This window comes from Acomys minous (assembly GCF_964271855.1).
Source record: "Acomys minous genome assembly, chromosome: 5".
Taxonomy (NCBI): Eukaryota; Metazoa; Chordata; class Mammalia; order Rodentia; family Muridae; genus Acomys; species Acomys minous.
Window position 1 is genome coordinate 115,635,052 of NC_140494.1, and position 26,585 is coordinate 115,661,636.

General features: G+C 39.4%; 1 protein-coding gene across 10 annotated transcripts in view; it reads right to left on the reverse strand.

The window, feature by feature from the left end:
- Window positions 1-26,585, reverse strand: part of PEAK1 (pseudopodium enriched atypical kinase 1) — a 222,713-nt gene that overhangs the window by 161,835 nt on the left and 34,293 nt on the right. For 8 of the 10 annotated variants that reach the window (XM_084782239.1, XM_084782241.1, XM_084782234.1 and 5 more), the window contains exon 2: window positions 13,570-13,631. The exons of 1 other annotated variant lie outside the window; for it this stretch is intronic. The gene's annotated coding sequence lies outside the window, so the exon portion shown is untranslated. Of the gene's footprint in view, window positions 1-605; window positions 857-13,569; window positions 13,632-26,585 lie in introns of all 10 variants that reach the window. One more of the 10 variants, XM_084782237.1, reaches the window with a different exon arrangement.

Here is a 26,585-nt window from a genome sequence, read left to right on the forward strand (position 1 = left end):
TCCCCAGGCACCAATCATACATTAGGTACAAATACATTCATGTAGGCAAAACACTCATATGTGGGGGTGAGGAAGACAGCTCTTTTTGTAGTACCACACAATTTATGGCTAGTAATTAAGAAACTGCTAGAGCATAAGTATTACAGACAGCTGGTTTGAGAACAGAAGAGTTGTTTTCACTTCAATGTTCAGGTAAAAACAACAAAAACACCAATTCTGCATCACTGGACAACTGACAACTAGTCAAAGAAAGAAAAATAAGCCAAACCTAAAATGTATGTACTCCTGACAGACAATGAAGAAAACGTTAGGCTGCAAAACCACCCACACATTCAAGCTCCTCAGAATCTAAAATGTAAAATGAGATATTATTCTATTTCATAAAATAAATTACATTTGTTGTTTTTATTAATGGACTAAAGTATATCCAACAAGCCTTGAAATAATGTTTCTATTTATAAAACAACTGCCACTACAAATATGCAATTCATCTGTAAATTATTTGGAAACAAAATACAAAGTAAACTTGGCCAGCACACTCTTCAAATACACCGGGAGAGGTTCTCATCAGAGCACAGCACCAGAATCTCTATTTGATTTCCTACCTGCTGAGTAGGGTTTAAGTCCAATTAGAGAGCTGTTGGTTACCAGCAGGGTATGCATGCCACTTCTGCACCAGTAAGGTTATTGACTGTGCCATGCTTATCACTGGTTCACATGTGCCATCACTAGGTAGAACTGTTGGTTGCTTTCCTCCTTTGAAAGTTGGCATGGTGCCTTCAGGTATCATGAAAGCTACTCCTCAGGGAAGAGGCTTTTCAGTTCACTCCAGGACAGGGCCTCGTGGGACCTGTGTCTGAAATGTATGAGGTCTTCAGGAACAGGGACCTTTGGGGGCAACTAAGGGTGATAGCATAAGCTGTAAATTGCTGGTCTTTTAGAGGGACTTTAGTTATATAAAGATTGGAAACCCCACTTACTCTGTTTTCCCAGACACTATTTTCTGTATTATTAGCATTATTTATTATATAGCTTATTACTTTTAATTACTTCATGCTTCTAGGTAGTATTTCCCAATGTCTACTGCACCAATTCAAAGGGACTTGCCCACATGTTATATACTGCCACTCCAATTACCACACTTTAAAAAATAAACACTACACCCAATCTTTTCCCTTCCTGGGGAATCTTTCATTAGGCTAAATATGATGGTTGTGGGATCCTGAATATACAGTTAATATAGATCTTAATTTTAGAAAGTGAAATAGGAAGAATAACAGTGACAGGAGACTGGTTGCCATCAAACACTACACAGCAGGAACCAGCTTCTCAGACAACAGAACGGTTTCCCAAAGAGCAGATGAGGCCCAAGTCTTGCACCCACTTGTCTATAACCACAAGCTTCCAGGGCAGAGTCAGTTTCATTCGTGTTTGCATTCCAAGAACCATAATGAGCACACACAAAAACCTAACCATTTACAGCTTCAGAGCCGGCTGTGCACACGGCTGGTGGGCAGGCCTTATTTGTCCAGGAGGGCTGGCCCTCATATTCTCTAACCACAAAGTGCCCTTTAGGAAAATTTACTAAGACCAAAGGCTTTTCTCTTCTGAATGACGGATTCCTCCTAACCCACTCTGTCTTTATCTTATTCGTAACAATTAGGCATCTTATCCAAAATCACTACTGTCTTATTTCCATCTTCTTCCATATACTTCTACATCTACTCTGACAGCTGAGGTTGCAGCTACGAGTCTACTACACCAAGCTTATTAAAACAAACCCTCACATGAGAAATGGGGTTGGAGTCTAAGGATCCTTAAGCAGTGAGCAAAGGAATGTAAACTGTATAGCCATTCTAAAGGAAAACCTGACAATTCTTATGAGCGTTATAATGGACATTCAACAACCCACCAATTTAACCTTTTTTCTCTTTAAGAAAAAAATTAAGATTATCATTGGAGTATTGATAAACCATAGTGAGGTATAAAGATACCTCAGAGTCTGCCTGAAGTCTTGCCAGCTCAGGGGAAAAAAAAGCCAAAATTTACTTTTATGGTTGTCTACAAAAAAACAATAATCCTTTTATATAGAGACATTTCAAATAAGAATGTCAAAGTGGTAATGAACCATGAGTAAGGTCTCAGTACACACAACCTTGAGTACGGCCTTGTTCCTTTCCTAGCTATAAAATCTACAATTTTCTGGAAACCTCGTAAGACAATAATCTCTGATACAATAAAAACATACCTGACTTCCTTGTACAACCTTTTTATGACCTACTGTTTTGAACCACCAGCCTGTAGTCCCACCATGTGCATCTCAGGAACCACCCTACAATCTCATTTACAGAAAAGAAAGAAAGAAAAAGAGAAAGAAAAAAAGAAAGAAAGAAAGAAAGAAAGAAAGAAAGAAAGAAAAGGGTAGAGGGTCCCTTAGGAACCCTTTGAATGATGTAATTTTAGAATCTACAAAATTATGCATATGAATATGAATATTGAAAAGCCCACACCCACACATAGATGTGTTCTATTCTTACCTGAAACCCCTCTCCTTTTACTAACTCTCATGCTTAAATCTACTTAAATCTATTCCTTAGGAACCCCAGCCTTCCTTCAAGTTCCGCAGTATAGTCAAGAATTCAGCGTCACCTGAGTAGCGGTCTCCGAGAGAACTCAGGCAGCTGCAGGCAGCGTCATGAAGCAGTCTGAGTCTCCGGGTCCCACCATTCACTCCTGACACATAAAAGAATATACAGCCAGGGGCTGTATATGGAAATTTGAAGCACATATATAGGAACACTACCCATATTCCTATGTTAAGCAAACATCTAAATACATTAACTGGATTAGAGTAGATGCTTAGGGGAGGAAAACAAGGATAAAATGAGTGAGAAAAGGGCAATAAAAGAAACACAGGTGCCAGCAGTCAGAAGCAACCTAAATTCTGAGGTACCCCTAAAGTCTGAGAAACAAAAAGTAAAAGAAGTCCACATAAACTGAACTGAGACAAAATAATGGAGTCATAAAAGCAGCAAGAAAAAAATATTTTATTTTGAAAGCAATCAAAATGATATAATACTGAATAAAGAAAATGTTACTAAAAGACAAGCAAAAAATGTCAATGAATAGTCATTTTAATATCAAAAAAGAATGATGACTGAAACTTATAATCAATAATGTGAACTGCATTACCAAAGTGTGAATATAATTGCTTTTTTAAAGTAAATGACCCTGTTAGTATCATCCTGCCACCTAAAGACCCTGAACATAAAATTTTAAAGAGGTAAACACAGTCTGGAATAAATTCTATACCAAGTCAATTTTTAATAATTTATCATTTTATATAGGTGAGTATTTCACTGCATATATGGTGCCTGTGGATCATAGAAAGGTCATCAGATCCTCTGGAATAGGAGTTACAAATAGTTTTAAGTCTCCTCAGAGGTGCTAGGAATTGAACCTGAATCCTTGGGAAAAAGTGCCAGTACTCTTAAGCACTGAGCCATCCCTCCAGGTCCCCGACTCAATGGGGAGGTGGCAGAGGTCTCTCCATGTGGCCCCTGGCTAGCCTGGAACTCAGAGTTCTGCCTGCCAAGTGCAGAATTAAAAGTGTGTGCCACCAGGTTTTCCCTACCATCTCAAATTTTGATTTATGTTCTTTCTTCTTTTTGTGTGTTGTATGTACATGTTCAAATTAATGTGAATTTATCTCAAAAAAATAAAATAAAATGGAGAACGATCCAAAAAGACACCTGAAACCAACTTCTGCTCTCTCAACAGCTGAGGTTTATGATAAAGAAACATTGAAACTTAAAAGAAACACCTATAAAGAAATATATAAAAGATAGGCTCTCCAACAAGAGACATATGTGATATAATTTACTCTCCCTAAGTTTCCATTGCTTATCCTTAAAAGGTGTAGCTACAGAACACCACATACTTAATAATCTAAAATCAACTGTGAATGCAAGAAATACTTATCCACATATATACATGTGCATAACTACAAAAAGGAAAATTATCAGTGGAATCAATTAATAAAGCCTCTTTTTTAAAAAAAAATTCTGGCCGGGCGTGGTGGCGTATGCCTTTAATCCCAGCACTCAGGATGCAGAGGCAGGCAGATCGCTGTGAGTTTGAGGCCAGCCTGGTCTACAAAGCTAGTCCAAGGCAGCCAAGGCTAATACAGTGAGACCCTGTCTCAGAAAAAAAATCTGTAATAACTGGGCATGGTGATGCAGTCTTTAACTCCAGAATCCAGGATGCAGAGGCAGGCAGATCTCTGAAAGTTCCAGCCTGGAAGACTACATAGTGAGTAGTGAGACACTGTCTCAAAATAAAGAAGCATAAATCCCATAAAGAAATTGTAGATGCTAGTAAGATGGCTCAGCATAAAGGTCTTGCCGTCAAATCTGATATTGACCTGAGTTCATCCTTTGGACCCACAGTGAAAGGAGGAAACTGACTCCCAAGTGGCCCTCTGATTAATATTCACACAGATACACATACACTGAATAGATGGATGTAAAAAGAACCTCATAAAACCTGTGGGTAATAAATAAATCATAGTAGACATAGAGAGGAACACAAAAAATTTTTACGTCTTAAGAAAATTAACATGTACTGGAAATTAAACTATATTATAACATTCTTAATTAGCTGGGTACGGTGGCGCATACCTTCAAGCAATCAGGGAGGCAGAGGCAGGTGGATCTCTGTGAGTTTGAGGCCAGCCTGGTCTACAAAGCGAGTCCAGGACAAGCAAGGCTACAAAGGAAACCCTGTCTCAAAAATCCAACCAAACCAGAACAAAAAAAATCTCTAAATCTTAAAACTAATGCTGAGTTTTAATAGCAAACCAGCTTCAAAGACCATGTTGTGTTATGGATAGACAATATGCTTTAAATTTTTACAGTAGTGTAAAATGATACATATTCTATGGCCAGTTTAGAAATCTTTTTTTTTTCTTTTCTCCCCTCCCCCACAAGACAGGGTCTCTCTGTGAAGCCTTGGTTGGTCTGGACTCTCTTTGTAGACCAGGCTGGCCTCGAACTCAGAGATCCACCTGCCTCTGCCTCTTGAGTGCTGGGATTAAAGTATGTGCCACAATACCCAGCCAGTTTAGAATTCTTATCTTTCCCAGACTAGTAATATATGGTATGACATTCTCTTATTATGCTGGAAAGTGGCAGTGAGCCACAGTTCACAGACAACCAAGGGCTTATGATTGTTAACTTAATATCTTTTCATTAATGTCTTCACAGCTCATCATGTTACAAAAAATCTGTGTGCTTGAGATACACAGGACTGTTATAAAGTAAGTGTGTTAGATGGTTTCCCAACTGTAAACTGATGAGTATTCTGAATATATGTTAGATTATTTATGCATTCTAGATATTGATTCCTTATTAAATCTGTGATTTGCAAACACTTCTTTTTAGTATGCCTTTTTACTGTTGGTCATTTCACTTGAAGTAAAGGTTTTTAATTTTAATGAAGTGCAACTTACCCTTACTAATTTTATTATCTATGCTTTTGGTGTAATAGCCAAGAAATAACTGCTAAACCTGACGACATAAGGCTTTTTATCTATAGTTTCTTCTGAAAGTTTTCTGTTAGCTCTCACATCCTGGTCTTGAAGCTGTGCTAGGCTAATTTTTATATGCAATATAAGGTAAAGTTTCAATCTCAATTTTTATGTTTGAATTCCTGAGTTCTAACAATTTATTCATAATCTTAGAATTTTCTACCTATAACGTTAAGTCTTCTGCAAACAGATAATTTTGCTTTTTCTTCTCCAGCTTGGGTCATTTTTATTTTCTTTTTCTGATGACTAGTTAGGATTCATAATACAGTGTCTTTGAGTTGGTCCTAATTTCAGAGGAAAATCTTTCAGTTCATGCTGCAGCAAAAGGTTGGCTGTGAGCTTCAAAATTGGACTTTACTGGGTAAAATTTTTCTTCAATTCTTAGTTTGATGATAACTATTTTTATTATAAAATCATGTTAAAGCTTGACAAATTTCTCCATTAATTGAGATGATTATGTGATTTTGGTCACTCATTAGACAATTGGACAGCTTTATACCATGCATCTCATACAACCAAGAAGTTATTTAGTACCCTCATTTTGCATGGAGCTCCTCTTAATTTTTAAAACCAAATAACTGAAGCAGAATTTAATGACATAAACCCAAGCTTCAAGAAAGGATTTTTAAACGAGTATGTTGAATGGAACAATTTTTAAAAGGGACACATTTCAAAACTAAATCAGACTGAGAATCATTTCAAATAAAATCTACCAAAATTGATCAAAACAAACCACCACCACATTTGATATCACAAGGCATACCAGAACTGATATACTAGTATCATATAATTTATTTAAATACATTTGAAAGCCTATATGTAAACATTGATAATGGCACATGTTATGATTAAGATGTAGTACTTCAAAGGAGACCATGGGGCTGGAAAGTGGTTCGGTAGGAAAGAGTGCTTGCTATGCGAACATGAGGACCTGAGCTCAATGCCCAGCTTTTCACTCACATAAGAAGTTTGGCATCGAGGCCAGGTGTGGTGGTGGCACATGCCTTTAATCCCAGCACTTGGGAGGCAGAAGCAGGTGGATCGCTGTGAGTTCTAGGCCAGCCGGGTCTACAAAGCGAGTCCAGGACAGCAAAGGCTGCTCAGAAAAACACTGTTTCGAGAAACCAAAAAAAAAAAAAAAAAAAAAAAAAGGAAAAAAAAAGTTTGGCATAGCTATGCACACCTGCAAACCTAACATATTAGGGAACCTCCATGTGAGTGCACATGGACACAGCATACACACACTTACATGTCTACAGCACACAGAGAGAGGGGGATGGAGAGAGAGAGAGAGAGAGAGAGAGAGAGAGAGAGAGAGAGAGAGAGAGAGAGAGAGAGAGAGAGATTTATATTGAATGAAACAGCAGCAGCCAGGCATGGTGGCCTTTAATCTCAGCACTCGGGAGGCAGAGGCAGGCGGATCACTGTGAGTTTGAGGCCAGCCTGGTCTATAAAGTGAATCTAGGACAGCCAAGATAACATAGAGAAACCCTATCTTGAAAAACCAAACAAAAAAGAAACAGCAGCTGGAAGAATGAAACAGAAAATAAACCAAATGACTTTCATTCAAAAATGCCTTCTCTTTTCCATAAAGTTAACATAAGAAACAAACACAGAAGGACTATGACATAAAAGAAGCTCTAAGACTCAAAATCCCATTTTGTGCAGTTGTCACTTTGTTTACCAACACTAATAAACACATTAAATCTACCTCTTTAACATAACAAAAGTCTCAGGGCCATCCTCTTGAGAATCCATGCTGCTGTCCTGAGTCCGGCTTCAAGTTGGAGCAGCAGGAAATTGTTGTGCTTTGTTCTGGCAGCACATTTTGGTTTGCTTTGGAAACCTGGAATCATTTCTGTCCCACAGTCCTGAAGACAGGTGTCTGGGAGAAGAAGACTCTACTTTGCTGAGCTGACAGTGGCAAGCCCTTGGGGGAGAGGGCAGCTCATGCAGGATGGAAGCAGATGTGAGCCGTCACTTCTCGTGCCTGTTCACTGCACTTGTGACTGGGCTGTACCAGCTCCGACACCCACCCAGAAAGCCGTGGATAGACTAAAACAGTCATTTCTCAAGAGTTTGACAACTGGAAGGCTTTGCCTTCCTCCAAAATCACCCTCCGAGGGACAGAATAACAAACCACAGGAAAGATGTCAAAGAAATATAAGCATTGGTTGAAGAAAACATGAATAGATTTTACTGTCTGGTAAAGAAAGGAATGAAGACACAAAGAAATTAAGAAAAAAAGAAGGAGACATGGATATATAACACAGAAAACACATTCACTCTTTGTTTACTTAAAAAGCATTTACTATACTCACTTATATCTGCATACTAGCCCAAGGGGCATGTCCCATGAAAGTCTTCACTTACCAGGAAACTGGGACAGAGGGGAGGACATCCTATTGGGACTCTAGATGAGAGAAGCATGGGAGAATGGCAAAGTAGAAGGACCCAGAGGGTCCTAGAAACCTACAAGAAGAACATTATGATAGGCAGATTTGGGCCCAGGGGTCCTGCTCAAACTATGGCACCAGCCAAGGACAATATAGGCCGTAAACTTCAAATCCCTACCCAGATCTAGCCAATAGACAGGGCATTCTCCACAGTTGAGTGGAAAGTGGGGTATGACTTTCACATATACTCTGGTGCCTCATATTTGACAACGTCCCCTGGATGGGGAGGCCTGGTGGCACTCAGAGGAAGGATAGCAGGCTAACAAGAAGAGACTTGATACCCTATGAGCATATACAGGGGGAGGAAGTCCCCCTCAGTCACAGTCATAGGGGAGGGGAGTAAGGGGGAAATGGGAGGGAGGGAAGAATGAGAGGACCCAAGGGATGGGATAACCATTGAGATGTAATATGAATAAATTAATAAAAAAACAATGGACAGAAGAATAAATAAGACCACAAAGAAAAAAAAAGCATTTACTAGGAACATTATTATGGTAGACACTGTTTCAGACCCGTGGAATACAGCAGTGAGAAAAGACACACTGTCCCATGTGACCATGAGAGATAAATGCAAAATAAACGACAATTAACTAGTGATTAGATGCTAAAAACAAAAACAAAAACAAACAAACAAATAAACAAACAAAAAACAATGCATGAGTCATGAAACAAACCAGGTTGGGGTACACTAATTTCTAGTGAGCTGACAAGCACATTGCCTTCAAGAACAGACGCCAAATGATGAGAAGGACCCAGCAAATCCGCAGGCTGAGGAAAAGCTACTGTCCACAGGGGCAGGCAGCAGAATCTAAAGCTAGAATAAACTTTCTATACTCACAGAACAGAAACGAAAGCCAGCACTGCTCAAGTTTTGTGAATTATGACATTTTTAAGAAAAGTAGCAACTAAGACCTCAAAGTACCACAGCCATCTCAAACTCATCACTTGGGGGGAAAAACTAAAGCTATAACAAATGCTCTACTCATAGAGAATTTTAGGCAAGTAATAACCACCAGAAAAATTTTAACAAAAAAAAGAGAAAGATGAAATCAACAGTTATTCAAAGGCAGAGGTTTGTGAGTCAGAAAAGGTCAGTGTGAGGGTCCTGGTATGTTGGCATTGCCATTCACCGCAAAAGGAACAACATTCTAAGTAAAATCAGTGTCTGGAGCCTGTTCCTGAACAAGGGAGCATGTCAGACTCAAGTGCGGCATCACAATGAAATCCACACAGAAGCGAACACCCCTGCCAGCTCTTCTGACAACCACCTCTCAGGCATTGTAAAGGTTTTTTTATTTAATGCACTATAAAAACATCCTCCTAGCATAAATGGTTAGATATTGTAGAAAAGTTTCCTAATTTAACACCTTCCCTAAATTTTGAAATATTTCTTTCAGACAGGCTTGACCCAGCTCAGGACCCTCTTGCCTCAGTCTCCAGAGTGCTGGGATTACAGGCCTGAGCCACCATGTCTGGACAAACTAACAACACATTCACGATGGGCGGTGGTGTATGCCTTTAATGCCAGCACTTTGGAGGCAGAGGCAGAAGGATCTCTGTGAGTTCAAGGCCAGCCAGGTCTACAGAGTTCCAGAACAAAGAAACCCTATCTCAAAAAAACAAAAACAAAAACCCAACAACAACAACAACAACAAAACCCCATATTCACCTACTTTCCTGCTCAAGCAATGGATCTCAACATTCCTAACGTTGTGACCCTTTAATACAGCTTCTTGTGTTGTGTGATTCCCAACCTTAAAACTGTAATTTTGCTACAGTTATGAATCATAATTTAAATATTCCATATGTGACCCCTGTGAAAAGATTACTTGACATCCCCCGTCTCCACAAAGGGTCGCAGCCAACAAGTTGAGAACTACTGTGCTAAAGCAAACACATTTGGCTTATAAGCATCTATAACAAGTAGAGCTATGCCTTGAAAATAAAATATACTGGGCTGGAGAGATGGCTCAGCTGTTAAAGGCTAGGTTCACAACCAAAAATAAAATATAACTATTAAAAACATTAGTTTGGGGATTAATTAGAAAGTATAATAACATATATGTATGAAATGCCAGGGTAAAACCTATTGCTTTATTATTACTTATTTTAAAAATTAATAAAAAATTAAAAGGGGAAAAATTAGCTCATCTAACTTGAAAGACAACTATATTTCACAGCACCAAACGTTCCCAAATGCATGCTCTATGTTATGTAATATTAACAAGACATTTTTAATGGCATTGTAATGTTAACACTTCTAAGTTATGCTATTAAATATATTTTCTCTATAGTAGCATTTTTTTGTTAAACACTAACCATTATTAAGAAAAAGCAGGGGGCTGGAGAGATGGCTCAGTGGTTAAGAGCACTGATTGCTCTTCCAGAGGCCCTGAGTTCAAGTCCCAGCAACCACATGGTGGCTGACAACCATCTATAATGTGATCTCATGTCCTCTTCTGGCCTGTGGGTGCATATTAATTATTATGCATACATGTTATATATGCATAATAATTAATAAATAAATCTGTAAAAAGAAAAAAGCAAGGAGGGAAAATGGAAATCAAAAGCTTGCTTTAGCTGAGGTACATGGCCATTTAGATCTTCACTCAAGCCATATGTTTAACAATAAAAAACACTGTCTTCAGAAACCTGACTGGAATCATAGTTCTAGCATTTGGTAGCTATGCAATCTCCCTAATCCTCATGTTTCCATCATAGGAAAATGAGGAAATACCATAAACCACACTAGAGTCACTGTAATTATTAAATGAAACAAAATAGGTGAAAATTAATGAACTTAGGCTTGCTATCTGGTAATCATGTGTATCAGCAAGAGAAATGAGGATAAGCAGAAGATAAAAGGGAAAAGAATTCTTAAATTCTAAGTTGAAAGAACTGAACATAATGTTAACAATACTTACTTATAAACAAAAGCTCCAGGAGCTTTGCCAGCCCAGAGTTTAAAGGCTGGCAGAGAAGGTGCTGAGAGCTTGCTAGTTATAAAGCGCTTTCATACGTACATACAAACTGATCTTCACAATAAGACTGACTCAAGAGGAAATGGAAATCACCAAACCTCAGCTTGTCAAACTGGAATCCTGACTCAGTCCTATGACATCTCCTCCTACATCCGTTAAACCAGTGACTGACAGCCTTTCTTCCACATAACTAGTACACAAAGAAATATGCTTCAGCAAGCAGCTATGTATTTACTCAATCAATAATCTAGTCACACTCAAGGATATAGTCCCATGCTGTATTTAGCATAATCAATCAGCTGAATTCAAAAATGTTCATTATAAGAATAAATTTCCAAGCAGAGCAGTGGTAGTGCATGCCTTTAATCCCAACACTTAGTCGATCTCTGAGTTCGAGGATAGCCTGACCTACAGAGTGAGTTCCAGGGCAGCCAGGGCTACAGAGAAACCCAGTCTGGGAGTGGGGGTGGAGGAATAAATTTTCAAAGACAAGCTTTTTAAGTGCATTTTTCCAAACTGAAACTATCAACTCATAGCAGAGCTGCATTCCTAGGCCATCATCAGAAGTCTCTGTGGCCTTCAGCTGAGGCCTTTTCTTAGGCTCTTTGACATCCTCTCATCAGAAGCTGGGGAATATGAAAGACTTGGTTCTGTAGTCTCCCTCAGCCTGTTTCCACTCATCTCTTTTATCTGGTCCTGCCCTGGAATCCACAGAACTTCCTAAGCACTGGGAGGGCCACCACCTCTGTGCTAAGCTCCTGAAAGCAGGAGCTTGTACTTCCATAGGGTCAGTTTCTTGTTCACCCTATATTCTCCAAAAAATTAAAGAATTTTATTTTAACCCTTAAAAAAAATCTGACTACTCAGACACCTTCTCTAGCCCAGGGTCTACTGCGAACAATAGAATATCATTGTGCTACAAAAGGATATGGGGTACCGACACAGGCTACAATGTGAGTGAACCTCAATACTTTAGAGAACGTGAAAGAGATCCAGCATAAATCAGTAGCCAGCAAGCACATCAGCAGCCAGAAGGGATGAGGTGACTATTGACTGTGAATGTTTTCCCTGTGTGTGCACCTGCAGGCCTATGCCTTCAGAGCCCCAGGAATTGGAGTTATAGTTGTGAGCTGACATGCAGGAGCTGGGAATTGAACCTGGGTCTTCTGGAAGAGCAGCCAGTGGCTCTTAACTGCTGAGCCATCTCTCTCTATGCTTGTGGTTTAGCACTCTTAAGAGTGCTGCAATATTTCAAAATCAGATGGTGGTAATGGTCATACATCTCTGTAAATATAACAAAGATTACTGAATTGTACACTTTAAGTGAGACAGTTTTATGCTATGTAAATTATTTCTCAGTAAAGATATGATATGAACTAAACAATCATGCTTAGGATGCCAGTGAATTGGGGGAATATGGAAAAAGACAGATTAGAATGTTCTCTGAAGGAGTCTAAAATAGTATGTAATCCAAAGGATTCTGAAAATCAGACTGGCATGCTGGCATTTATCTTTTAGAAAAAAAAAATACCATGTTGACAGTGATAAGAATGTCTTAGAGCAGCTGGACTCCAGGTAGAAAGACTAGGCTAGAGATTTAATGGTCTACTTTAAAGTTGTTAAATGAAGAGGATAATTTTTTTTTTTGGAGACTGGGTTGCATGCATTAATCTGTCTAGCCTCAAGCTCTCAACGTAGGAAGACCTTGAACTCCTGGTCCCCCTGTCCCCTCCTCCCAAGTGCTGGTTATTACAGGCATGCACTGCCATGCCAGCTAACACACTGGGGAGCAACCTAGGGCTCTGTGGGCATTAGGAAAGTACTCTACCAGCTGAGCCTGCCATCTCCAGCCTGCCCCACCCCAATTTTTTTAAAAATAGAATTTGGAAATGAGGAGGATTTGAGCCAATAGGTAAGAAAAGAGAAAAGACTTTAGTATTACCTTTAGAGCAGAATGTTATCTACAGAATTCTTCTGTACAAGGGAAAGTCTCTGGGGAAACCAATTAGCACACTAATGGATTCACCTTATTACATAAGGCCACAGAGAGAGGGAATTTTAGGAAGTAACCAAGGGTTTGTCTTTAAACATATCAGATTAAGGTGTGAAGGTGCACACTTTTAATTGCAGCACTCCAGAAGCAAGAGGCAGGTGGATGGACCTCTGTGAGTTCAGGCCAGACTGGCCTACAAAGGAAGTTCCAGCTCAACCAGAGGTATATAGTGAAACTATCCCCAAATAAACAATTAAATACAAATAAAAAATGTAAAACCCATCAGATAACAGCACCAAGATTTTTCCTTAAATGTGTCAGGTCACCAGCATGCACTTAACTCTCTCTTCAAGTGGAAAAAAAATTTAAAAATACACTCCAAAGTATGTAAGCAATAGAGTCAGTACATTTCCCAAACTAACCCACAAGTGTAAGCATGAAGACTGGTATATAGCACTATAAAAAGTTTTGCTTCCTATTGAAACACTTAGGAAAAGACATTGTCACCTTAAACTTTCAAAAGCAACTCATTCTCATTATAAAATGTCTCACCTTAGGTTTTCTAGATAAGCCACCAAGAAACATCTAGCGTAAGTCGTGCGTTAGGCAGACACCTGAAACAAAGAAGGAAAAAGGAACATAATCAAAAAAACCTAAATCTCAGTTGGCATTTTAATTACTCACATGGGGAAACTTCAGCTAGCTTATTTCCTCCCTGATTCTCCTGTGGTCAGGCTGTTCTGCAGAAGCCTGTACCCCTCAAGCCGTTTTTGGTTGTGGTCATGGTGTTTTATCATAGCAATCGAAACACTAGGACACAGCACTTGCTACACAAACACAAGACCCTGAGTTTGGATCCCTAGCACGCACACAAAAGAGCAGATCATGCTCACAAACCCACGCCTGTAACCCCATCACGGGGGCAAAGCAAGACAGATCCAGGAGCTCACTGGGCAGCTAGCTGTGAGCTTCAGGTTCTGTGAGAGACCTTCTGTCAAGGGGAAAAATCAGAGCACTGATAAAGGCACTTAGCATACTTCTCAAACCATACAAGCATGCACACGTACGTACACATGCATGCACACAGGAAGATCAGAGGTTCTGGGCCAACTGAGGCTACGTGAGATCCTCTCTCAAAACAAGCAAAAAGGTGCCAACCTTCTACAGCCTTTGATTATTTAATGTTCTGTTTGGTTGTTTTGTGTTAGGGATTAAAAACAGGGCCTCCCCTCATAGGAAGCCAGTACTCTTGACCCTGAGCTTGTTTATTTAACATTAATGATAATCCTTGGAAGAAGCTAATCAGACATGTATTAACAAGTCAATCTCTATCAGCTCAATCTTCAAAAGAAAGTCAGGGATTGGCCTCTGTACTAGCACTGTCATGCTGCCATCTCTACTAAAAATAAACAAACAGAATTTGAAAACTAGGAAATGTAAAAGTAAGCATATTACTTATAAAATTTAAGTAAAACAAAACTTAAAAAATTTTTAAGTCTTATAAAAGTCTTTATTTGGCCAAAAAAAAAAAAAAACCAAAACCAAAAACAAAACAAAAAACAACAACAACAAAAACCAAATCAAATTAAAATGAGCTAGCATCATCTTTTGTCAATAAAGCTAAAGTTGTTTTTTAAGGTTGGCCATTTGTGTTGCTCCAGATCTTAAGATTCAAGGCAAGATGACTCGACGGGTAAAGGTGCATGCTGACAGGCCTGATCCCTGAGCTCGGTCCCGGGAACCTCCATAGAGGAAGAAGGGAACTGACGCCCTCAAGTCTTCCTTGACTACACACGTCCACAGAAGCATGCTTGAGCTCTCTACCATAAACAAATAAATGTGAAACAGTTTTTTTAGTTCAAGGTAAGACTGTACTTCATAACCTTCCAAGTTAGGTATGTTGTGTTTCTACTAAATGGGCACAGACAGGAGGCATTTCTAGGTATAAACTTTAAGTCACTGCACACCTAGAAGACCAGTGCTGTTGCACACAGATTACAAAAGGAACTGGCGGTACACATGAAATCTGTGGAGATGACGGTTATCTCAATGACTAAAAAAAAAAAGCTAGGCTCTCCTGTTTATTGGTATCAAGTCAGGTTACCATTGAGCAGGTGCAAAAAAAATAAACTTTGTTGTAATAAGCCACAATTTGGGGGACTGTTAGTTATCATAGCAATAATCCAGACTGTTCTTTTTTTTTCTCCTTTATTAATTTATTCTTGTTACATCTCAATGGTTATCCCATCCCTTGTATCCTCCCATTCTTCCCTCCCTCCCATTTTCCCCTTATTCCCCTCCCCTATGACTGTTCCTGAGGGGGATTACCTCCCCCTGTATATGTTCATAGGGTATCAAGTCTCTTCTTGGTAACCTGCTGTCCTTCCTCTGAGTGCCACCAGGATCCAGACTGTTCTGACTGCAACAAAATTATGTAATGCAATATACCATAATATATAAGAATAATGCATATAATGGCTATCTTTGTATACTGTTCTTGATCATGTAAAGTAGTAAAAATCTTTCTGGAAAGCAATTTGCAATAGTCAACAAGAACCTTAAATAGTTCGAGTCCTGGTGCTAGGAAGCTGGCTCAGTAGGTAAGCACTTGCTCTGCACGCGTGAGGCCTTGAGTTAGAATCTCCAGCACCCACGTAAGGCTGTATGGCTCCATGTGCCAATGGCCCCAGCATTTAAGGGCAGAAACAGACAAATTCAGAGAGCTCACTGTTTCAAGGTCATAAGGCCGACAACAAGAGGAGGATGCCTGAGGTCCTGCTCTGGCTATGCACATGCATGGGCAGATACACCTGCATACTCACATGCATTCACCATATGCATAGACAATTCAAATCCTTTAAACCAGTAACCTCTCTTCCTGCAACCTTTCCTTTTAAATAAGCAGGAGTAAGGCAGGAGATGGGGAGAGGAATGGGTAAGGGGAAGAGCTAACCAATATTGAGGATGTATTTTTAAAAGATCCTATAGAGACCTACCACTTCATAGGCTAATTTTAAAATATAATTAAAAAGAACATGGAAGTATCCCACATGGACAGACAAAGTTGCTCCCAGAAGCTGTGGGCTATTAGACAGAATCCCCAGTGCTGAGTATGGGAACATTCCTGAGTTGTTGGTCAGGGAGGCCCTAGAGGGTCCCAAAACAATGCAGGCTCTTGGTTACCATGGCTCTTGCTCGTCCACCAGAAACAGATGGTACGACCCTGCTGATGAACAAGACACCATACACCACTGTTGCAAGACAGAGAGAAAGAAAGCTAGGACTGAGCCGGAGGCCTCCTCTCTGCTGGCTAGCTTTCACAGTACTAGGGGGTGCTGGGGGAGAAAAGTCACCAAGTCTTGCCCAGGTGTTTATTTCACATGCTACAACACCAACCTGCCAGACAAGATGTACCTACTGGCACAACAAGTATGACTGTCATCAACTTTCTGGTTGGATTTGAGGCCCACTCTGTGGGAAAGAAATCATATCTGACACTGTAAATGTGGCCAAAAGCCCATAGCTGGGAAGGCCACGGGCCCTAGGAGGAAACAACTACAGATGTTTGGCTAAGTAACATCTGTCAAGCTGCCCTCTAAATATTTATGTTTATACACACAGGTAGTGCTGAGCTCAGCCTTGGTCAGAAACCCTTCTTTTTGCACTAGGCAGTAGTGGCTACAAAGATTCAAAGTGATAAGAATGAGTGCTGAGTTCAGCCCTAGACAGGACATAGAGAACCTCACAGGAGTGGGGGCAGAAAGGACTGAAGAGATGAAGGATGGGGAGGAGTGCTGTGAGACCTTATCTTCTGGACATGACATGGCTATTGAGCCCAAGAGCTCACAGAGCTATGGTTAACTGCACAAGACCTGAGCAATACTGGACCTGTCAAACACTCCATTATGCCTGGGGGAGGAGCTACATGCATTTTAATGGTTCCTGAGGGATGAGAAATCAATTCCTCAGTAGCATAGCCACTGGTAAGCTGCCCTTGCTAAAGTAAATAGCCTCATCCACCCATGTTCATGTAAGAAACACTAATTAAACACAGTGGATCGGTCATTTAAAAGGAAAAAAAAAAAGGTAAGAAATTAGAAGGGGGGGTTGTTGGGAAAAAGAAGAGTTTAGTGAGAGGGAAATGAGAGTATAATGCAGAAGGGGGTAAAAATAATCAAAATTTCACACTAAGAATTATATTAGAACTCACTGGTATATAAAAAGAGCTAGAAGCTAACAAGGCTAGAAGCCGCTCAAATGATTAAGATTTTAATTATTTAAATTATGCGTCAAAAATTCTTAATGTTCAACAACAAAAACGACAACAGTGTGGAGAAGACAGTATATGAATACATGAACAACCAAGTCTCGGTTTCTAAATTCTATAGGAGTTAAGTTCAGTAATAAATACCACAAGCAATTGAATCAGAAATCAAACTACAACTTGGAGTCCAAATCCACCGCATTGGCTGCTTTTGTCAGGATCTTGACAGGAGGATGATTTTGACATTTTAAAAAAATGTTGATAACAAATAATAATATGAAAAAGAGGGCTGGAGACCAGAGAGTCAGAGTTTGATTCCCAGAACCCATACAACAGTTCCCAACCACCATTAATATCAGTTGCAAGGTATTTGATTTTCTTTTCTGAGTTCTGTGGGCACCAGGTACATACATGGTGTACACACACACACACACAAATGCACACACGCATGCACGTGCACATACACACGCTTGTAAAAAATATATTAAAGACAAAAGACTATGCAACAGACATTCTGTGCCTACAAAACTTCAAATATCTGACCCTTTACAAAAAGAATTTGCTGGCTTCTGAACTAAATATTTCATAAAGAGATTTTATTTATTTATTTGTTTATTTAAGGAGCTAGAAAGATGATATGGCAGTTAAGAGAACTGGCTGCTCTTTAAAAGGATGTGGGTTCAATTCCCAGAGTCCACATAGCAGGTCACAACCATCTGTAACTTCAGTCCCTGGGGAATCTGGCACTATCTTCTGGCCCCAAAGGTATTGCATGGAGCCACCATGTGGTTGCTGAGAACTGAACTCAGGACCTTTGGAAGAGTAGTCAGTGCTCTTAACCTCTGGGCCATCTCTCCAGCCTCCACAAATAATTTTTTCCATGTAAATAAACACTTTATTCAGGTCATCATAGTGGGAAAGTCTTCAACAATTTTATTGTTTCACTGAGGTCAGGGGAATGAGATAAACAAGCCAGACCCAGATGGTTTAACATTTTGACTATTGCTGCTTTACACACAAACACAAATTTCCAGACATTCTAGTAACAGTGGGCAGAAGTAGGGAACCCACAGCCACCACACTTCCCTAAGACCAAGAGAGTATAATAGAAGCCAAGGAATGGAACATCTACCCAACAAAGGCAAGGACAGATGTCAACATCTCCCACCATCTCAAACATCATGGCTCTAGATGCCTAGACACCAGCACAAAGCACAAGCAGGAGCAGCCATGACAATATGCTCCCACCACCACCCAGTGTCCTTATACAGCAGGCCTCGAGAAATGCACTATAGCTGAAGAGCAAGGCAAGGGCTTCAAAATACCAACTATAAGTACATTCAAGGGCCTTCAAGAGGATACAGATAAGTCCCTGATTGAAGTCTATGAAAACATGAGAAAACAATGGAATAAAATAATGAAAACACTTGATGACACGAAAGCAGAAATTGAATCACTAAAAAAAAAAAAAAAACCCAAACTGAAATAAAACTAAAAATGAGCCAGGTGTGGTGGCGCTCATGTGTAATCTCAGCACTCTGTGAGGCAGAGGCAGGAGGATCACTGTGAGTTTGAGGCCAGCCTGGTCTACAAAGTGAGTTCAGGACAGCCAAGGCTACACAGAGAAACCCTGTCTTGGGGGAAAAAAAATCTGAAAACAAAAAACTTAAAAGTCAAACAAGACCCTCAGAAGTAAGCCTCAGAGTATAATACATGGACGAGAGAAGCTCAAGCATTGAAGACAAGGCAGAAGAAATGCATGATACCTCAGGCAAAAATACACTAAAACAGAAAACTCAAGCCAGGTGGTGGTGGTGTATGTCTTTATCCCAGCACTCAGGAGGCAGAGGCAAGTAGATCTCTCCAAGTTCAAAGCCAGCCTGATCAAAAGAGAGAGTTCCAGGACAGCCAGGACTACACAAAGAAACCCTGTCTTGAAAAACAAAACAAAACAAAAAAATCTAGAAACTCCAGATACAAAACATCCAGGAAATCTGGGACACTATGAAAAGCCCAAATCTAAATAATAAAAATTAAAAATAAATAATAAATAATAAAAATAGAGGAAGAAGAAAAAACTCAGGTCAGAGGCAGTGAAAATCCTTTTAACAAAAGAAGCAGGTGCCAATTAAGCTACATAGAGAATACAGAACACCAAGGAGGGCCAGAAAAGACTTTTCCCATGTCAAGTAATAATCAAAACACACATACAGAACAAAGACAGACAAAGCTGCAAGGAAAGACGACCAAATAACATAAAAGCAGACCCATAAAATAATACCTTACTTTTCAATGAAGGCTCTAAAAGCCAGAATAGAGCACCCAGAAGTCCAGAAGTCCTCTTCCCCAGCCTATCCATAAACCTCTAAAGACACTGTGGGTGGGGTCAGCCACTCGTACAGTTTTGGGTATATTAAAAACAAAGGCACATATCCTAGACATTGAATTGTACATAAACTAACAAAAGTAATCATTTGAAAAATAACAGTAGATAAGTGTGGTAGTTCAAATGATAATGGCCTTGCTAGGCTCATAGGGAGTGGCACTATTAGAAGGTGTGGCCTTGCTGGAGGAAGTGTGTCACTGGGGGGTGGGGTTTGACGTTTCATGTACTAAAGCCAGGCTCAGTGTCTCTCTGTGTCTCTGCCTCTGTCTCTCTTCCTCCCTCTGGCTGTCTGACTGTCTTCGCCCCCCACAGCTGCCTGCTGATCCACATGTAGAACTCTCAAGCACCGTGTCTTCCTGTGTGCCACCATGCCTCCTGCCATAACAACGATGAATTCAACTTCTGACCTTTTCTATGCCAGCCCTATTAAATGTTTTCCTTTGTAAGAGTTGCTGTGGTTATAGCCTCTTCACAGCAACAGACACCCTAACTAAGACAATAAGCTTGATAACATAGCAGGTTCTAAGGAGAGAGTCTTGAAGATGTTCCCCAACAGCGGGCTTTGGTTTCGCTGGTTCTACCTGAAGAGACATACCACACAATGATGATGATAATGGTATAAGGTGATGATGATGCCAGCAATGCTGATGTTTATCACCAGGACTCTGATCCCTATGGCCTCATCACCAGTATCTTTTCTCCAATTTGGCAACACTTGTTTCAAAATGAAGTATCTGCCTGAAGTGCACTTGCTTGGCCATCTAACTGAGAGCTCTGGCCTTTCTTACACCTTATCCATACTAAATCTCATGAAATCAACCACCTTATCTACTTGCTTTTGTGTCTGCTGAAGTCTTCAATTACTACCAGCAACAGCACTTAGACCTGCATGCATACCTGCAGACATTTTGGCCATGGCTGCTGGCAAGGGTCCAAAATAAATACTTTTTTAAGTTATCAAAACCCTTAGATTTAATATGCAAATTATCAGTACTCAAAGTAGTTGAACCACCACTGTTTGAGTTCTGAGACTTTATTAACATAAAAATGCAATGCACCTGCAAAATCAAACAAACTCTGCATTTAAGGCTGAACTATTCTTTTCATAACATTAAGCACATTACAAGAGCTAAGACTTTTCACATGCTGATTGCTTTGCTTTCCTTTTCACTGAGTAAATTTATTCTACAAATAGTGACAACTGATATTCCATTCAATCTAACCTAATTCAATGCTATCTAAATATGTGCTCACTAATACTAGAATATGATACACATTTTACTGAAAATAGTCTTTACTAATTAGAGTACTGGGAAATAAATAAGTAATGTTGATGAATAAAAATAAAGCCACAAGAAAACCTGAAACCATTCCTATTCAAAATCATCTTTGAAACAAATGATTAGCGACTCAAATCTTCATTGTTCTTTAACACTAGATATAAACACACGCCAAGCAACCATTTTTACTACATAGCTTCAAGAGAAAATTCCTAACTAGATACCTAGAGAAATATCACTTGCAGCTGGGAAAGTGTACACCATTAATTCTGATGCTCAGGGGCAGAGGCAGGTGGACTTTATGAGTTCCAGGCCAGACATAGGAAGCTTCAGGACAGCCAGGGCTACCTCTCTCAAAATAAAACAAAACAAAACAAGAAAGAAAAATATAGTTTCCTCACCTTTGTATTTCACACAAACCCTAGCATAGAAAAGATGCTTTCAGGTGACTCAGTAAGCTAAATAGTCAATGTCTTTTTTAAAAGATTTACTTATTTGTGTATTTGTATACATAAGCACTCTATTTGCATATATGATTGCATAACAGAAGAGCGCATCAGACAGAAGAGGGTATCAGATCTCATTATAGATGGTTGTGAGCTACCATGTGGTTGCTGGGAACTGAACTCAGGACTTCAGGAGAAGCAGCCAGCGCTTGTAACCTCTAAGCCATCACTCCAGCCCCAACAGTCAATGTCTTAATTAGGGTTATCATTGCTGTGATGAAACACCATGACCAAAACTTCTTGGGGTCGGGGGAATAGTTTATTTGGCTTAAACTTGCACTTCACTATACATCAATGAAAGAAGTCAAGACAGGAACTCAAAACAGGGCAGGGACCTGGAGGCAGGAATGTATGCAGAGGTCATTGAGGGGTGTTGCTTATTGGCTTGCTCCTTATGGCTTGCTCAGCCTGCTTTCTTATAGAAACACCAGCCCAAGGGTGGCACCACCCACAATGGGCTAGGCACTTCTATATCAATCACTAAGTTAAGAAAAGACCCTACAACAACAGTTTTCAACCTGTAGGTCATGACTCCTTGGGAGTCAAAAGACTCTTTCACAGGGGTCACCTAAAACCATCAGAAAAACACAGATATTTACATTACAACTCATAACTGGCTGGGAGTCGTGATTCACGCCTTTAATCTCAGCACTAAGGAGGCAGAGACAGGCAGATCTCTATAAGCTCAGTTGTGTCAAGTTGACATGAAACTAGCCAGCACATGGGCTGGAGAGATGGTTCAGAGGTTAAGAGCACTGCCTTGTTTTCCAAAGGTCCTGAGTTCAATTCCCAGCAACAGCATAGTGGCTCACAACCACCTTTAAAGAGGTCTGGTGCAATGCCCTCTTCTGGTGTGCAGACATGCATGCAGGCAGAACACACTATACACAATAAATAAATAAATCTTTTTTTTAAAAAAACTAGAAAGCACAATTACAGATAAAACATATTCTCTAGTTTCTATGACTTTGCTGCTCTGGTTCTCAACCTGTGGGTTGCAAACCCTTTTAGGGGGTGGGTGTCAAATGACTCTCATAGAGATTGCATATCAGATATCCTGCATATCAAATACTATTCATAATGGTAGCAAAACTCAAATTATGAAGCAGTAATAAACATAATTTTACTGTTAGGGTCACCACAAATATAAGGAACTATATTAAAGGGTCAGATCATTAAGAAGGTTGAGAACCAATGCTTTACTGTGTCTCATGGATGTGAGTCAGTTCTTCCAAGAAAACCAGAACCTACACAATGACAAAGGTTTGATATGCTTTAAGAGTTCTCTGAAATAAAAGAGATGTGTGGAGATGTGTTCCCCAATTCCAAAAGTAGAAGACGATGCAGTGTTTTGCTGTTGTTGATCTGCTATATTTAGGTGGCTTTGAATTAAATTATACAGAATATACAAATACAATCTTGAAGAGGTCCAGATAATTGCTTCTGACAATCTGGAAACAAAGCTGCTATTCACCGAAAAGATGACAGGCAACTGGAATCTGACAGGCTGGTTATTTATTGCATTTTCTGCACATTTGAATTTGTAGGCCTCCATAGCTATTAAGCAAAATTAGCTTCATGATGTCAGCCAAAAAGCCTCACAGGCAACAGTTTGATGTCATTAAAAAACTAGCATCCTCAATCTGTTTGCTCATTAGAAGCCTCTTGGTGAACCAGAGAGATTTTAATTGCACTCTTGCTCTACCGATGCTTAGTATAGCACTGAATGCCAACAAATCCCTATAGTCCCTCCTTTTCCTATGTAAAGAGAATCTGGATACAGTTGAAGAAAATTCCATATCAAACACTCCAGTAGCTCTCTAACCAAAAGGAAGCAATTTCAAACATACAAATGTGGTGTTATTTATTTAACTTAAAAAGCAAGCAAGCATCTGAAGAAGTGCTTTTGATCTTTGTGTGGTCTGAATAAGAATAGCCCCCATAGGCTCATATTTGAATGTTTGGTTCCCAGTTGGTGGACTGTATAGGAAGGAATAAAAGGTGTGGCCTTGTTGGAGGAGGTGGGTCGCTGGAGTGAGCTTCAAGGCTTCAAAAACCCCACACCATTCCCAATCTCCCACTCTTCCTGTGGCGGGCTTGTGGGTCAAATGTAAACTCTCAGCTACTGCTCCAGTGCTATGCCTACTGCCATGCTTCCCGCCATGACTGAGAACTAAGCTTCTGAAATTGTAGCAAGTTCCCAACTAAATTCTTCCTTTTATAAGTTGTCTTATTCACAGTGTCTTTTCAAAACACAATAATAACTAGGACAATCTCCTACTGTTCCTGTTATCTCTGAATTCACTATACATTTTCATGTTCTTAGGCCTTTGCCTTTTTACCTTGACCCCAATTCATTTAGAATCTCCTCAAACATATTTGGCAAATTTTTACTTATAACAGAAGTCACTATCCTCCCCCCCAAAAAAAATCCTCATAATTCTTGCCCTATATACTTTCTTATAGTTCTAACCATTGTTTATCAATATCATTAATGCTTTCAAAAATTACAGACTCAACCTCAGAGATTTAGAGGCAGCAGTAGGTGGATCTCTTTGAGTTTGAGGCCAACCTAGTCTCCATGACAATTTCCAGGCCACAGGGATAAACAGTGAGACCATAGAGAGAGAGCACGAGCCTTCTCTGTAACATTTTAATACATGTATATAACATTTTTTTTATCATGTTCACATCCCTCATTACTTTTTTCGTCTTGTTTGCATTCTCTCCCTTGTTCATTTTCTCTTCCTAGTGTCCTTTCTACTTTCATACATTTTTTAAAAATTAGATTCTTATTATAAGAAAAATGTGTAATACTTGCTTTTCTGAAACTAGCTTATTTCATATAAAAAATGATCACGTTCCATTCATTTTTAATACAAGCATCTTCATCTGCCCTGAGTGTGTTTTACAAACTTGCATTAAGTACTTCACAAACTAGTTGTAATTGTCTTAACATAGAAGGCAAGCTCTCTGTAGATAGTATTTGAACACCTCCTGACAAAGCTGGCCTAAGATGGTATACTACAGCACATCATGAAGTGATGGCTTGAAGTACCTAAATACTTTGTAATGTGGTCTAGTCCTGTCACTGTCTCACGTCCCACCAGCTCTAAAGTACCTGCTGAAAACATGATCTACCACCACCACAACAACCTAGCAGCCAAAAAGGAAAGCTTGACATTGAATAAAGGTGGAAAAACCCCTTCAAGACCATGATCTAGTGCCAGAGCTCTTAGCTGAGTGGTGCCTCTGTTGTACTGACTGACAAATACTCTAAATTATACTCTTGTTCTTTATAGCTAAAGCAAAGGGCACAGCCCTTTATATAGTCTACTATAGCGGAGTTTTAGTTCTTTGCCAAAATAAATGAGGACATCCAGACCTACCAATGACTCAAAGACAACTGGAATCCTGTCAAAGTTATGTAGACACTAGCCAGATTTGCAAGAAAACTACAGAGCCTTAAAAACTACAGAAGAAAATGGTCATGTTTACCTGTTTTCTATGCTGCTTTTAGTCGGTAAAAATAAGTTCTTGGTTTGATAACATGGACAAAAATCTTCAATATGGCACTTCATAGAGTATATAACTCTAATTTTTTATGTTTTTAAGTGAAGTTAAATTTTATTTTCTTCTTAGGTTTTCTGAGACAGAGTTTCTTTGTGTAGCCCTGGTTGTCTTGGAACTCACTCTGTAGACCAGCCTGGCCTGAAATTCAAATATCCACCTGCCTCTGCCTCCTGAGTGTTAGGATTGACGACATGTACCACCACTGTCCAGCTGCAAAGATTAAGTTCTTTTAACTATCCACAGTGATCATAGAATTCTCATCAGTGTCTTGGTCAGAAAGACAAGTATCACTACAGAAGAACATAAGTGATTAACTCAAAGGAGAAGGAAAAGGTAATAATGAGAAGAGTCAATTAATTATGAGCAGCATGCCTAATTACAGATTTTGCTAGGGGCTCCAAATACTTTTAATTAGTTTTACCTGGTATATTAATTATAAAGTAGAACACCACAAGAGAATTTTCTAATCATAGGAATTTACTGAGTTTATAAAATTAGAATTTAAGTTATCTTTATAATTTAATAATTAAATGTTCAATAATACATGATAATTACTTTGAAAGTCGTTGACAAAACATGTATCACATTAAATTCAAGTTAGGACATTACTAAAGAAACAACAGAATCATTAAACCAAAAAAAAAAAAAAGCCATATGAGAACAAGTGTACAGCTGAAACATGAATAAATATAAAGCTTTGGTAAGAATTTTGTATTGTTCTTTTGTTTATTTTTTTGAGACAGGGTCTCTCTATGTAGCCCTGACTGTCCTGGAACTCACTATGCAGACCAGGCTGGCCTCAAACTCACAGAGATCCACTTGCCACTGCTTCTGTAGTACTGGAATCAATTATACAATTGACACCAAGTCAATAATTTGAATTTTGAATTTAAAAATGGTAATATAACATTATAAACTATTTATTTTCCAGGAGAGAAATAATGTTTCAGTCATGCTATAGATAGTTTCAGGGAGCCCTAAGATTAAAATGTTGTCCTCTTTTAATTTTAAATTAACGTATGTATCCACATATGTAAGTTTATGTGCATCATGTGCATGCAAGTGCCCACAGAGGCTAAAGGTTGTCAGATCTCCTGGAACTGAGTTACAGGTAAATATGAGCCATTTGCTATAGATGCTGAGAGCCAAACTTGGGTTCTCTCTGAGCAGTAAGCATTCTTAAGCATGGAGCCATCTCTCCAGCCTTACTAAAGACCTTTTGAAGAAGCAGTATGTAAGCCTATCACTGCAGAAGGTTCCTAAAAATATATACATATTTTAAAAAAGAAAATAAGTGAAGTTACCCTCCATTTAAACAGGATGCCAAAGGCCCTGCTGGATACCACATGCTAACACATAAGAAGCTCAGTGCCATGGATGGGCTACTTCTCTGAGTTGTTGGCCAGTGAGGTTCCATAGACACCCCGAAAACACTACAGGCTACTGCTACTGCTCTTGTTTACACACTAGAATTGATGGTAAGATCGTGCTGCTAGAAACGCCATATACCTGAATCACAAAACATGGAAAAATCAAACTGCTACTGACCCGGAAGTTTC